General features: G+C 44.7%; 1 long non-coding RNA gene across 1 annotated transcript in view; it reads left to right on the top strand.

The window, feature by feature from the left end:
* LOC144773540 (uncharacterized) overlaps window positions 1-14,665 on the top strand; it is a 332,017-nt gene that overhangs the window by 231,119 nt on the left and 86,233 nt on the right. The window lies entirely within an intron of this gene.

The raw sequence follows: 14,665 nt of genomic DNA, 5'->3' as shown, positions 1-14,665 counted from the left end.
TATGTCCTGGGCGTCGGGTTATAGGAATTCCACACCCCTGTCAGACTGCTGTTTCCCCAACAACAGCACCCTTTTAGGGGCTTCAAAAGGGACTTCGTGCAGATATATAGGCAATATTAGTCTCAGCAGTGGCAGACTGCCCAGAGGAAGAGGTCTTAAAGCAAGTCATCAGCAGTCAGGTCCCTAAGGACAGCGTTCTATTCAATCCTCCTCTGTACCTGTTGCTGCTATAGCAAACCCCCTTTAATTTGGTCTTTGTATCCCACGATCAGCTGTTTGGAGGTCAAATCACCTTTTGCCTTCCCAGATGGCGAGGCAACACTTCAGACCATTGGGTTCTCCAGTCGTGGAACAACTCCCTACTCTTACTTTCCTATCCTCCGGACATGCCACCCATACCTCAACATCTCCCACAGATAAACTTGTCTATCCTCCAAGGAAAAGTTTGGCCTCCCTTGGCCAAGGGAGCTTTGGAGAGGGTGCCTGTTTCAGAAAACTGGACTGGTTGTTACTCCTGTTACTTTCTGTTTCAGAATAAAGACAAAGGCCTTCGTCCAATCCTGGATCTTCGCCATCTGAACTTCTTCTGAAGGAAAGACAAATTCAAGATGCTCATCCTGACACACGTTTTCTATGCCTTTGATCTGGGATACAGGATGGTAGCGCTGGACCTGCTCGATGCATACTGCCACATTTGGATCTGGTACTCCTGCAAGCTTTACCTGCGGTTTCAGGTTGGCCAAGAGCACTTTCAGTTCTTCATTCTCCCTATTGGTCTGACCAGTGCACCTCGGATGTTCACAAGAGTGATGTGGTAGTCCCAGCCAGTCTGCAGAGATTGGGAATACAAGTCTTCCAATCCTCGAAAACTGGTTACTAAAGGTGGGTTTACCTCAGTCGCAAATCATCTCCAGATGCCCTCTTGACATAGTTGGGTTTCTCAATCAGTGTTTCCCAATCAATGTGTCGAAGTCACACCTAACTCCTTCACAACGACTCTCCTTAAAAGGAGCCATCCTCAATACGGTTCTCCTCAGAGCTATCCCTCCACTTCAATGAGTCCAGGACATTCCGATTATGATTCAGATGTTTCAACCTACAGCATACTGCTTGTGAACCCCGTCAAGTGGCACATGCGAGCTCTGTGGTGTAATCTGAAGTATCAGTGGGTTCAGCGCTAAGAAAATATGTCAAATTCCATTCAGGTGTTGGAGGAGACTGCAAAATGATTTGCAGTGGTGGCTGCTCACCCGCAATAGGACCGGCGGCAGACCCCTCCCTGCTCCACCCAGAGCTAAAGGTCATGACGGATGCATTGTTACTGGATTGGAAAGGTTATTTGGGAGAGGTGGGAATCAGAGGACTCTTGTCTCCGACAGAGACTCGCCTCCACATCATCTTGTTGGAGTTGCCAGTGATTCTCCTGGTATTGAAGTGTTCCTCCCATGCATTATGGGGGGAAGGGTGCAGGTGTTCACAGACAAAACAACAGACATGTGGTATTGCAACAAACAGGGCAGAGTGGGGTTATGGACCCTGTGCCAGGAAGTTCTCCGCCTCTGGAAGTGGCTAAACGCTCAGGGCATTTCCTTGATCGTACAACACCCGGCTAGATCTATTAATTCCAGGGCATACAAACTCAGCAGTCTTTGCCATTTGGGTCACAAATGCTGTTTAAACTTGGTGGTGGCACAGGGACTCTACCAACAGTGGGGAGAATCCTGTATAGATCTGTTCGCCACCACAGACAATGCACAGTAGCACATCTTTTGCGCATTGGACTTCCCAAGGCAGTCTTCCCTTGGAGACTCCTGCTGCCTGCATTGGGGTCGGAGCTCATATACCTTTCCGCCCATTCCTCTCTTGCCCAAAATTCTGAATAAGATCAAGAAAGACCAGGCCACGTCATCCTAGTGGCTCAGGACTGGGCGAGGAGTGTAGTATCCAGAACTTCTGGCCATGAGCATCTGTCATCCAATTCAGCTGCCTTTTTGACAGAACTTTCTGTGTCAGGAAAAGGGTTGAGTTTTGCATCTGAGCTTGCTCAATTTACAACAAACCAGAGAGTATCCCCTCATGAGTAAGAGACATTCTTAAGCGGGGGTTGTTACATGCCAGACCTATACACCAATCCCTAAGGAAGTGGGAAAAGGAAAAAAATCTTTTTTTTTTACTAACCCTCACCCACGTTAATAGTGGCATGCTTAATCATCGGGTTCACCTCGACTCCTTAATGTCAGGGTTGGCTCAACCATATTCCAGGAAGCACTTTTAATAATGTTTACTAGTGGGCTAGTGGGTGTAACATTAAGATAAAAATTCCTCATCCACTCCCAAGGTTTCCCTTTATTAGCGGGTAGATGGGATTGATTAAACAGTACAAACAGGACTGTAGTATATAATTATCGTATGACCCAAAGTTCACTAACATGTTTCAGCCCTATACTATTGGTCGTTTAGGTCTTGGGCTTTCGTCAGGGTGGGTTTGTTTTCTATCACTCCTGCAGTGACGTATATTTATGTGACAATTTTGTGTGGCATGCAAAATGACTCGCCAATCTTGATTATACCTGTAAAAACAAATGACATGGCATAAAATTAACGTGCCACAGTATGTGGCAACTCAAACGTGACACGCACATTTGCCCAAAGTGTGTGTCTTTTCACATTTGAAAATACCTCACTCATTGGTGTTGCACTCACTATTATGAGGCATTGCATACTGAGAGAAGAGAAGACTTGCACAATTTACACCTCTATGCGTGGAGATTAAGTGGCAACAGTTGATAAATTTTGATCTTTCTCCCGATATAGTTGGTGTTATCTTAGCGGCCAGGTGTCCTTCTAACAAAACTGTTTATGGAGGTCGCTGGGAGAAGTTTTTGTTATAGTGTTCTTCCTTGATCGCGCACTAAGTACTCTCCACGCTGATACTCCAAGGTTAGGTACCCGTGGAATTCCAGTTCTGCGTTATGCAGACGACTCAGTACTTCTAGCACGCACTCTCAAATGTCTGCAGATCCTAATAGATGGGTTTGTTTCCTTCATGGAGAATCTGGACCTGTCTCCCAATTTGGCAAAATCGTATGTCATGGAAGTGGGCAAAAAGGCAGGTAAATCATACAAATATACAATCAGATCTCATTGTCTAGGCAAGGTGCAGTCCTTCTCCTATCTGGGGATTTTTTATTTGATGGGCGTTCACATTTTAAACATTTACTAGAGGAGAAGTGCTGCACCATGGCCAAATTCAATGGATCAATAATGAATTTTGGCCAAAGGTTAGGACGGTGGTTCCCAGAGCAGATTCTGAAACTGTACAGCTCCAAGTGTTGTGCTAAAGTGCTGTATGGCAGTGAGGTGTGGGAATTTATTGAGGCAAACCAATTACAAATAGAGGAGAACAAGTATCTGAGGTGCCTGCTAAAAGTTCCCCAGAGCACTCCAGCCCACATTGTTCACGAAGAGCTGGGTGTCCGGTATATCATCAATAGTTGGGCTGTCAACCCCCTCGTTTGTTGGGTAAAGATCTGGTCAAATGAGGAGGCTGTACTAAGTAGGCAGGTTATAGAAGATTGCCTCTCCCTGGACCATGGCCTCAAAATTCCCTGGCTAAAATATGTGAAGGAGTCCCTCGTGAAAGTTGGTTGTGCAGATCTATTCGCTAGCCCCTCAGAAATAAGTACATAGGATAGGGCACTGGTTAGGGACCGATACTTTAAGTATGTAACGTCGCACCGGGAAGACAGAGTTACTTAAACTGTTGGTGAGAGAACATTTAGGGCCAGATGTAGGTAAATCGATTTTACCGATTCTAAAATACAGAATTTTACCGAATCGGTATTTTAGAATCGGAAAATGGTATGTAGGAAAAAAATTGGTAAAAAATACCAATTCGGTAAAATTCAGTATCGGACAATCGGAACTTACCGAATCAGTATTTACCGAATCGGTATTTACCGAATCAGAACTTACCGAATCGGTATTTACCGAATCGGTATTCCCTATTCATTCCTATGGGCCAAAAGGCCCATAGGAATGAATAGGGAATATCGATTCGGTAAATACCGAATCGGAAATCAAACAAAAGTGAAACTCAAGTAAGCAGCCAATCAGATGCTACCACCCTCACCCTCCCTACCAGGAAGTGGCTACACAGGCAGCTGCAACTAATTAGAAGCTTCTGGAAAGGCAGTTGGAGCTGAGCAGAGTGCAGGAGCTGCAGAAAGGGTTTTGAGCACTTTTAAAAGTGAAAAATGACAAGCAGCCAAGAAAAAGAGCAGCCTGAGAGGAGGAGGAAACTGAAATTCAGCAGCATGGAGCTGCAGATCCTTGTGGAGGAGGTGGCGAAGGTGCACCACAAATTGTTTGGCCGGCAGTCCCTCACTGTGGCTGAATCAGCCAAATGAAAAATCTGGCTGGACATTATGGAGAAAGTAAATGCCGTTGGGGTGACCACCAGGGACACAGAGGACCTTAAAAAACGTTTTATGACCTGAGGAGCCAAACCAAAAAGAAAAGGGCAGAACATCACAAGCAGGCATCAAAGACAGGCGGAGGCAAGAACCCAGCACCCCCGCTGACTGACCTGGAGGAGATGGTGGCCTCAACCATAGAACCAGACAGCGTCTGCGGACTGGGAGAAGTAGACAGCTCGGCCAGAGCTAAAAGCAAAAAAGGTAAGACAAATGCACTGCATTCCCCCCAATACCAACACACTTACCTGTACCCTTAGTGGGCAAGTGAACCCAAGTCCAGTACTGCTAGCAATATACAGGGCCAATGCATGATGCGATATGTAGACAGGAAATGTAAGGACATGTCATACAGCACACCAACCAACTAGTTCATGTAATGACTGCATACAGAACATGGCCAGGTGATAATTATTTAATTGTAGTGACTGTGAGACAGTAGCGCTTAGCTAATGTACGCTCATATGTCCACAGGTGAAACGTCTCGCAGGCGTTCGCAGGAGGCTGAAGGGACACCACCTGAGAGGGAGGAGAGTCAGGATGCAGGACAAAGTACCCCCAACGTACCACAGGACAAAGCTGCATCAAGTAGCCATCCACCTGCCCAAGACACAGAAATGGCCCAAGAGTTGCTGGCGTCCCCTAGCAGATCTCAGTCCCCTCTCCTGCTGTCATCACCAGAAATGCCAGCATCACAGCATGATGTGATACCCCCATCACAACCAGGCAGGAGGCATGTCGTGGCTCCACTCTCCGATTTGGAGTCCGTAGCAGCTGACATGGAGGGTGACGGACCACAGAGCTTGCCTGTAGCAGTGAGCTCTGGCACAACACACTCCAGTGCAGGGATGGGCCATAGTACTGCAAGAAACCGCAGAGTGCAAGAAAGGCCAGCAGATGCACCAGTTGAGGGTCCAAGTGTGTTCCTTGGTCTGGAGGGGAGCATGGTGCGGATACAAAGGATGCAGGGAAGAGCCATCCAGGCATGCCAACGACAGCTGAGGTCCCTGAATAGTAACATTGGAGAGATAAGAAAGGGCATCAGTGAGCTGGTACAGGTCAACAAGGAGATGGCAGCAGGGATGCGGGGAATCAACAACTCCGTGCAGCTACTATGCACCAAACTAGACAATGATTTTGCTGCAAGGCACAAGGATAGGCATCGTGCACATGTCCAAAGTACAGCCATCAACCGCCTGGCCACTGCCACACCCCTTTTATTCAGGAGAAGCACCAACATGCAGGAGGCCATGACACAAAACACAAATGAGGTCACTAGGGGCATGGGCAGGATGACCAGTGCTCTTGAGGCGCTGTTGAATGCACAAACTGCACACACAGCTGCTCTGGATGTGCCTGTAAGTGAGGAGAGCACGAGCAGGAGCAGCATTGGAAGCACCCTTGTACTTGAAACTAGGAGGAGCAGGCGCCATGCTGAGGCCACAGGCCAGCAAGACAGTGAGCAGGTTGAAGAACCTACTAGTGTTACTGGGAAGCGAGCAAGGAAATAACTTTCACAGTTCATGGTGAAGTTAACCAGAACTGAGAGCATTGCAGTTAAATGCTTTTTGGTGCACTTTTGTGCTTTACAAAACCAACATCATTACAAAATTAAACTAGTGTTGTAGCATACTACGCCTGTCTTTGTCTCCTTACTTACTTAAAAATAGTTGCGTGTGACCTCTTCCCATCTGTGTCTGCCATCAGTTGATGTTGCTCCTCCAGATGTGTGTGGTTCAGGCACTGCTTCCTCGTTGTCATGGTCCTCATAATCTAATATTTCCACTTCTGTACCCTTCTTGACCGCCAGGTTGTGCAGCATTGCACAGGCTGCAATCATTTTGCAGCAGGTGATTGGTGTATACTGGCGGGCCCCTCCACTTTTATGGAGGCAGCGAAACCTGCTCTTCCACATGCCAAAGGTGCGCTCCAGAATGTTTCTAGTTGTTTTGTGTGCCCTGTTGTATCTCCTCTGACTTGGTGTTGTTGGGTTGAGGTAGGGTGTGAGGATGAAGGACCGGAGGGCATATGCACTGTCCTGTATAAGTAGTGCCCATGATTGATTTTTAATGACTCGGTTCAGGCTAAACCTTCTGCATCACATTTTAGCAGAACCGGCAGGGTTTATACCGCACCCAGAGTTGAAGGGGCCCTGTGGCTGCGACCATAGGTCTCCACAGGACACCCTTCACTTTATTTTATTCTGCCCAATTTATTCTCATCCAAGAAGAGTCTTTCTGAGGATTATCCTAAAAGAAGCCAGATTTAAACAAGCACGGGTGGCACTTTTATGTCTGAAATTGGCCACAGACACCTTTAGACTCTTCTGTATCACAAATTTTTTAAGGATAGTTTTTAGATTAAGGACTACAAGGGGTACGCAAACTAGACCCGCAGAAGGGGCTGCTTTATGAGAGATATGTTACATGTGATGTTTATTTTTTAGCTAGATATATTTAATCTGTACCATGTAGAATTTAAACTGTTTTATTGTCCCTTTTAAAAAAAATTAGATTTGTATTGTAACCTATGGATAAATTGTTACTTTTATGGTATTTGTATGTGCCGAATTAAGGAATTTGATTTGAAAAGTGGCAACAGTTGATAAATTTTGATCTTTCTCCCGATATAGTTGGTGTTATCTTAGCGGCCAGGTGTCCTTCTAACAAAACTGTTTATGGAGGTCGCTGGGAGAAATTTGTGTTATAGTGTTCTTCCTGTCCTAGCCAACCTTTACAAGCTTCTCTTTCTGATATTCTTTTGTTCAGTTTTTCATTGACCCAGCAAGGTCTTGCTGTGACTGCAGTAAAAGATTAACCGCAATTCTGGCCTTTCTACGTTTACCAGGTGAACAATGTCTCTTTAAATCACCTGTTGTGATGCGTTTCTTCAAAAGGTAGACACACATATTTCCACCTATCCCATTTGTAATGCACAATGGGATCTGAACCCGGTATTAACTGATGTGCTTACCTTTTGAGCCTATGCACAGTTGTTCTTTGCAGCTGGTTACTCATAAAATTGTGTTTCTCATTGCTATTTCAGTAAGAAGAAGAAGTGAACTTCAGGCTTTATCAGCAGTGACTCCTTACGTCTCTTTCTTTCCAGACAAGTTGGTCCTTCGTACAAAGGTAGCCTCCTTTTCCAAGATAGTCACACCTTTTCATGTAGGTCAATCAATCACTTTATCATCCTTTTATTCAACGCCTCTCCCCTGAAAGAAAGATTAGCATCTACATCCACTTGATCCTAAAAGAGCTCTCAGTTTGTATATTGCAAGAACCAGAGAATTCTGTCAAGATGTCCAGCTGGTTTTTTTTTGTGACGCAATAAAGGGCAAGGTAGTGCAGAAGAGGACCAATTTCTAGATCGATTGTTTTATGTATTACAATCTGCTATGGACTATTCAAGAAGCAGCCTCTAGAAGGCCTGTATGTTCGGCATCACTCCACTCGTTCACTAAACGTTACTGCCTGGATAGCCAGGTCGGGCGCGAGGAGCATTTCAGCTGTTTGGTCCTGGAAAAAGTCCAGGTCTGAGCCGTTCCAAAGGCCCATCACCTGGGAGGTAGTGCTTTGGTATCAATTCAAAAGGTGAGGAATCCGTGGTTCTAAGTCTCTATCAGAAGAACAAGTTGCTTACTGGTAGAGACTCTAACAAACAGCAGATTCCTCACCAGTTCTCCCACCTCCCGGTTTTGTGGAGTGGTCTCATAACAATCTATAGGTAATAAGATTCCTATACTAAAAGTCTGCACACTATTTTAATGATGTTTTTTTAAGACTCCATGTCTGTTGGCACAGACTAGGGACAGAAAGTAACTGATGCAAGTGCAAGCAGGTGTTGTGTGTATATATACTGATCCCGATGTCACGTCTACACAAGATGGAGATGCATGATGTAGCATGAAGTCGCACAACGCCACCTGCAGATGCATAAGGGAATTTCTATGCAAAAGTTTCTGGATCCATTCTGATGCCTGGATCTATTTAAAAGGTGAGGAAACTGCAGTTAGTCTCTACCAGAAAAGGCGCTACCCATGATAACTTTTTTGTTATGTGTATTTGTAAAGCACACTGAGAAGCTATCCTGATTCTGAGCAGGTGTGTGAGTCTAGCCTTGCCTATGGTAGGCTGGTTAATTGAAAAACTTGTCTTCAGCTTCTTGTGAAATGTAAGAGGAGAGGAGGCGGCTCTGATATAGACTGGGAGGCCGTTCCACGCTTGAGGAGCTATGTAAGAGACCACATGTCCTCCTGATCTGGTTCTATGTATGCGTGGGATATGTGTGACTATGAGTCCTGCATAGGTGTCTGGGGTGCGGCTCTTCAGTTAGGGAGGACCTACATTGTGTAGTTCCCTGAATGTGTGTGAGGAATTTGAAATGAGCACGTTTGTGTATCAGGAGCCAGTGAAGCTCCCCTAGGTGTGGTGTGATGTGAGTTATGTGTGGGAGATTAAGGATGAGTCTGGGTGCTGAGTTCTGGATGGTTTGTAGTCTTCTAGTGAGTTGCTTGATGATCCCAGCATAGAGGGTGTTCCTGTAGTCCAACTTGCTGGAGACTAGGGTGTGAGTGATAGTTTTTCTAGTTGTGCTTGTGAGCCATTTGAGGATCTTTCTCCGCATCTTCAAGATGTGGAAGCAGGAAGACGTGATGAAATTGACTTGTGCAGTCATGTCCAGTTTGCTGTTGACGCTTATTCCAAGGTTCCTGGCATTAGTGCTGGGTATGATTGTGGGTCTGAGTTTGGCTGGCCACCAGTTGGAAACCAATAGTGAGGTTTTCTTGCCAAAGATCACTACTTCTGTCTTGTCCGTCTTGAGTTTGAGACAGTTGGATTTCACCCATTAAGCGACATGCAGATGGTGAACTTGTTTCTTGTGTTGGGGGTCTTGTCCGAGAGGAAGAACAAGAGTTGTATATAATCAGTGTAGGAGAGGGTGTTGATATCGTGTGCGCAGATGACGTTGGGCGAAGGAAACATGCATGCATTGAAGAGGGTAGGGCTGAGCGATGATCCTTGGTGTACTCCACAAATTAGTTTGCAGGCTTCCAGTGTGTAAGCTGCAAGGCTGACTGCTTGGGTTCTGTATGTTAAGAAGGTGCGGATCTAGATCCAGCAGAAAAATGATGAGTTCACCTTACCTGGCATGATGACTGTGGTCTTTGGTACATTCAGGTCATGTAGCTGGATGGGGGTGCATGGTGATAGGCTGAGGTGTGATCTGCATCTAGCTGCCACCTGGTTTCTAGCAAACTTATCCTTAATATGTCACCCCTCATTCTGACACCTCTTTTTAATCGACTGTTTCCTAACTTCCGCCTAGCCCACATCCCTTACCCCCTAAACGGAATATTGTGCAGAGTATGTTTACACTGCACAATATTCTGCGTATGACAAATACTCACAACTCTACCAGAACTCACAAGATTTGCAAATGTACAAGTCAAACAATTATGTTCAGAGATTCAGGAGCAGTTTATTACCTCCTCACTTCCCTTGCAGATGTTGATGGTTTACATGTACCTGCGTAGAATATTACAAACTGTTTTTTCTGAATACCAGTGATTCATATTGTGTCTAATAGTATGTTCTCATTCTTAACTTTATGAATGGGAATTACAGATTTCAGAAGACGTTTTTTGCCACTAGTGCTTCCCACTTCATAAGGATAGGATAAAACCTGGAGTGGGTTTGGTCAAGTTACAGCCCCCGCACTGCCAATCACTTGTGTGTGTGTGTGTGTGTGCATGTGTGTGTGTGTGTGTGTGTGCCTTTGTGAGTGTGGCTAGGTGACATTGACTGGCCGACGGCCCTGGTTTCAGCCCACACTCTTAACAGAGCACCATGGGTTGGTGCTCCATTCATCACACATTCACAGATTCAACTTGGCTTTTGGCTGCCAGGTTGAAGATCTGGAGATGTGCAACACCAGTTCCTGCAAAGTACAGGAGATAGCTCTCACAGACCCGTGCTCAGAGTAACAGATTAAGGGGCAGCTTTATCAAGTTTTTACACCACAGCAGTCTTTCAAAGTGACAAACATTGGTGCAAAGTCTTGATAAAGTAGTCTCCAGAGTGCATATTTACTTTTGCACTTGAATTACTACTACTTTGTTACAAGGGATTTCTATGGGTGGTACTTGGGGATTGCAACGCTACCAACCATGGTTTTTGACGCAAAGCCATATTTACAAAGATTGTTAAATCTGGCTTTCTCAGAGGCAAACATAAACTCAGAGAATTGTTTTCATTTCTCTGAACAGCTGCATGTATGCTGCCCTGTGGAGGACACATCCATTGTGTGAAATGTTGCAAACAATTGTTGATCCATAGGACTTTATACTGGAAGGGTAACCGTCCAGTACAAAACCAGTACTAGACCGCACATACACACATCTTTGGGCTATGGTGCAAAGGTGTGTGAATGGTGCTAGGCAGTCTGTGTGTCAGTGCAGAGGAAGAGAGCAGCAGCAGTATTAAGTAAATATGGCTTTGCTGCTCTGTCCCCCTTGCGCAATGCATTAGCTTTGTTTGCTGTACTGCATGGCACAACAAATTATTCTCCTGTATTTCTGGTGGGGCTCCACTCCAACACCCAGAAAGGACATCTACCAAGGGTGGGCGTACATTTTTATCCATGGCAGTTCACCTCTGTAGAAACCTTCAGAGCTACACGGACTTGGGAAGGTGAAGATGTAGGAGAAGGAAGCTGGTAATCATCAGTTAAGGTTATTGTTTGGTGCACTGGTGGATTTCAGAAACATCTTCCCATATGGTCTTTAAGGATTTCCGTTATTTCTTATCTGTGCACTCAGGTCTAATTTATTGATATGTATTTCTAAAAACCGGTGAGTTAAACTTGAGGCAAGATTATGCAGGGTGAGCGAGACGAAACCTCAAAATACGACTGCACAATGATGCCAAACCTGTGAATTTTCCTACACGTGGGCAGATTTGCTCTAACATTTGTTTCCCTGTAATTCATGGTTGAGCCAATGTTTATTGAACATCTCCCATTCACAACGAATATCCTGAAAATTCACAACCCACGTTTCTGAAACTCACAAATGAATTACATAACGAAATGGGTCCATCCTGGCTCCTATTGGTGCGCAACCGTGCCTTAATTGATCATAGCAATGGCACACCAACGGCAAGTATTGGAGGCAGTGTAGGTCTGATACAGACGTTGGTGCTCCTCGGAGCCATCACTAATGCATTTTGGTCAAGTTTGAGGTTTAATACTGTGACACTCGTCAAGAATTACAGATACCGTATTTCAACAAGCCTTTATGCTCTACTCCCCCACCCGCCCTCCTTTCCCTTCTCTCCTCCTTCTCCACTCACTTCACCCCCCTGCTCGCAGCACCCATCCCCTCAACCTACCCTCAATTTACTGTGTGTGGCACATTTTACATGTAAGCATGACCTTTGTACATTCAATCCCATTTATTGGTGTTTTCATGTTCTGCAAAAAAATTCCCCAAAAAGTACCCAAAAAAATACATGACAGACACCGGATAATAAGTTTAAGGCTTTATATAAGCCTAGAACATGATATATGGCATCAAATGTCAGCAGCAAATCGTACAATTTATAAGTGCAAAGAACTCAGTAAATTTCTATATGAAATCAGGCATAGATTCGCCTTCTAAATTGGGGGATAGGGGTTCCAGTGTACAGAGAAATACACATCTTTTCATAGGACTTTAGACAAAGACTTTCATACAATAGACACAGGTACATGATTCTCAGGATATGCACCAATGAGGAGGGACAAGCAAGAAGAAACGTTTTACTGACAAAATACATTCAGGGATTCTCTCATAACAGCATGACACTGGAGTTCAATAGCCTGAAGCAATTGGGATGTCCTTGGTTAGGTACAGTGCTGGAAAGGTCTCTGGGAACACTCTCTGGTTATCAGGGTAAAGAATGCACTTCTTTATTCAAATCGAGAAACAACAGCAGTAATTGTCATCTCTTGTATTATGGCATTGAGGCAAGATGCAGACCAGTGTAAACGAGGTTTGTTAGCATAAGCTCAGTTTATAGCACATTTAAATGAGAAAAGAACTACTCTCACAACCCCCCCCCCCCCCTCTGATTTCTAAATCATCACTTCATTACTTTATTACAACACATCCTTCATTAACTTTGGGTTCTTCACATTCGATTCTCCCAGGTCCTTTAAGGTGTCATAGAGATCCCTTTGCATTACTTCCACCTTCACATTAATTCTTTCTTTTTCTACCCCTGGCTGTTGACAGCTTCTTATACCAACAATCCATACCTTGGTTTGATGAAATTCTCTTGCAAACTTTCAGAGAAATATGCACACATGCAAAGCCGATTAGAATAACCAAGAGAGGGGTTAGGAGCAACCTTAGAATCCCTCCATTTATGCTACCAAGCCGCTCTCCTATCTTGGAAAAGCCTCTTCTAATAGATCCGAATATAGATCCGAAACCTTCCCAGGCTCCCGACTCTTCCTCAGTCTATGCGTTGTGTTCGTGATGTTAGTAATCTAGCTGTCAAGCTGCTTATCTATGCGCAGAATGTAAGTGCATCATTTCTGAGTGTGATTGACTTTGCAAACTCTGCCTACTTTTGTGAGGAGTAAATCCAACGCAGGGCAATTTTGCAAAATCGTAGCTCTCATTGCATGCAGTTCCTTATTGATTACCATTAGCGCTCCTGCTGTGTTAGCAGCAAGTGGATCTACCTATGTGGACAGATTTCTAATCTCCACATCATTTAGTGCCACTCCTATAGAAGGTATAAGTACTCCAAAGATTTCCCTATGTATCTGTTTCAACCTACACTTGCTTCGTCTTATGTATTGCTCAAGAGGAAAGTCTAACTCATTAGTGTGATAGATGCCAGGGAAAACCAGAGCTGCATAGCAACTGCAAACCCAATTAGGTCGCAATTGGGCATAAGATGCCTTACTGTATGCATAATAGATGCCTTTTATACTTGTCTCTAACTCTGAAAAGGGTTTTCCCTTGACTAATTAATTATGCTCACATTCGCTCCATTCCACTTTCTCAACAGTCTCATTTCCCTTTGGCTGCCTTATCATACAAAAAGCTCCCTTCTTGGTAACATCAATGCTCTATTTTGGGCGTGGTTCCTTTAATGTCTCCTTACCCTTTCCACTAATAGGTTCTGCAGGTTCTGCATTCGTCTTCCTTTCTCTTCTCTTGGACCTCTCGGCTGCCTTTGGCACGGTTGACTATAACACTCTAATACAAAGACTCTACAAACCTGGCATAGCAGGGACTGCTCTAGACTGGATCGCATCCTACCTTCGCAACAGAACTAATGTCATCCTTACCCCACTTTTCTCATCCAAACCGTCCTCCACAAATGCAGGGGTCCCTCAAGGCTCAATCATCTCGACCATGCTTTTCAAAATCTACAAGTAGTCATTACCGGTACCAATCAATTGGTTTCACCTCATGTGCTATAACTATGCAGATGGCACGCAAATACTTCTTCAACTGGAATGCCCCAAAGACATTGGAAACTCACCAATTTTCAGTTGTCTCAGAGCCATGAAAAATGGAAGACGTGGAGCCATCTCAAATTGAATACTTCCAAAACGGAAATACTCACGTGTGGCGATTGGAAACATTATGACCTGCTTGCCGTCTGGCCTTATGAACTGGGATCACCGCCTAAAGTAGAGAAGGAAGTAAGAAACCTCGGAATGACCAATGACTCCAAGCTATCGATGAATGCCCAAGTGGACAAACTAGCAAGATCAAGCTTTGTTACTATAAAAACTCTGTGATGAATCTTCCCCCATTTTGGATTTGCACACAAGGTCCAAGCTACCGTCTCCCTTGTTCTGTCCAAACTCGATTACGCCAATAGCCTCAACCATGGATCACCTTTAACAACCATGAAAAGACTACAAAGGATTCGGAACTCTGCTGCCAGACTACTACTACATATCAAACCACAAGACCACATCTCCCCTGCCTAAAAACCCTGCATTGGTTAGCGGTTGCTAGAAGATCCACGTTCAAGCTGCTTTACATCACCCACAAACAATACATGGAAGGGGACCGCTCTTCATCAGGAATAAAATCATCAGTAATAAAATCAACAAACACATTCAACAAAGGAACCTCCACTCTAGAGTGGCCCCTTGCCTCAAAATCCCAAGATAGAAGG

The sequence above is a fragment of the Lissotriton helveticus genome, chromosome 8 (assembly GCF_964261635.1).
Source record: "Lissotriton helveticus chromosome 8, aLisHel1.1, whole genome shotgun sequence".
Lineage (NCBI taxonomy): Eukaryota > Metazoa > Chordata > Amphibia > Caudata > Salamandridae > Lissotriton > Lissotriton helveticus.
The sequence above is the reverse complement of the archived record's forward strand: the minus strand, read 5'-3'. Positions and strand labels throughout refer to the sequence as shown.